We start from the raw sequence: 1515 nt of genomic DNA, 5'->3' as shown, positions 1-1515 counted from the left end.
TAGTCTTTCTTTATCTACATTTTTCAAAAAATATGGAACGATTCAAGAATTTGCGTGTCATCCTTGCGCAGGGGCCATGCAAATCTTCTCTGTATCATTCCAATTTTAGTATATGTGCTGCCGAAGCGAGCACCGAGCGCCTTTCTTTAAGCCTGCATCTGCTAGAAACTATCTTTTCACCAGATGCTATGTAAACCTCACGTTAATTGCCATCAAGTTAGCTCCAACTTATGCTGACCCCATGTAAAAAGGAACAAAATATTGGCTCGTTCCATATCAACAGTTACTGGTATGCTCACAGTGAGCTGTGGGGACATAACCATAGATAACTCAATGGCCATACTTCACTGGTGGTTTGAATCTCGAGCAAAATGAGAAATCTCTTCCCATGCAGATCTTACTATAAGGCAATGAATGAAAGATCGAAAGGGAAAATTAAGGGGTGGGAGAAGAAAATGCACAATATATATGAATAAATCCATTGTGTATTATGACCATCTTTTAAAACCTTTCAGTGTTAAATCAAACATGATTCACCTGGGATCTGTAGGATTTTCAGTGGCTGATTTTTATAGGTAGACCATTAGACCCTTCTTTCTTCCATTCTAATCTTGAAATAACACTGAAAATGCTTTACATGGGTAACCTTGCTGGCATTTGAAATACTGCAAACATCATAGCAGTACACAAATCACCATGTTGCTGTTGTTGAATACCATCAAGTTGTAACCAACTCACAGAAGACTGTCTAGTTGGTTTCCAGAAGTAGTAAATTGCCTGGAGAGATATTGCCCAACTTTCTCCCACAATGAAGTTGGTGGATTCGAGACAAATACATTTGCATTGGCAGCACAATTTCTCACCACCAAGCCACCAGAGAGCTTTATTGGCCTAGTGGCAAGAAGCTGTGCTACAATCCTGAAGGCACACAGTTCGAGGCCACCAGCTGCTCTGTGGGAGAAGGATGGGTAATCTCCTCCTATGTGATTAACTTCCTCTGAATAGACACTGGAGGGTAAGCTATGGGTTGGTTCTGACTTGATGGTACACAACAACAAATCAAGCTACTGGAGCCCCCTACAAATCACCATAATAAAACAATTGACAAAAGTGTAATGATATATATGCAAGCTGTTCAACAGTGATTAAAATTCAGTTGAGTCTTATCTAGTTCTACTATTGCAGACATAATTAGATGAATTCATGAAAAATATTTATATTAGCTTTTAAAAGGCTAAACATTTAGAGCATCAGCTTTAGTGGGAAGCTTTCTTTTTCTGTAAGCTTTGAAGAAAAGTCCTTATTTCCTCAGCTTCTGATTCATTGGAAATCTCCACGTATTCTGACATCTATTTTACTCATACCATCTCATAGAGGGTCTTCCACTCCTGCGTTGTCCCTCAACCCTCCCAATCATGATGTCCCCCTCCAAGGACCCGTCCCTCCTGGCAACATGTCCAAAGTATGTCAGACGAAGCCCCAGAATCCTTGCCTCCAAGGAGTAGCTTGGTTTAA

Source organism: Elephantulus edwardii, unplaced genomic scaffold (genome assembly GCF_000299155.1).
Source record: "Elephantulus edwardii isolate Elephantulus edwardi_28Jun2011 unplaced genomic scaffold, EleEdw1.0 scaffold00204, whole genome shotgun sequence".
NCBI classification, from domain to species: Eukaryota; Metazoa; Chordata; class Mammalia; order Macroscelidea; family Macroscelididae; genus Elephantulus; species Elephantulus edwardii.
Note: the sequence above shows the minus strand (reverse complement) of the source record.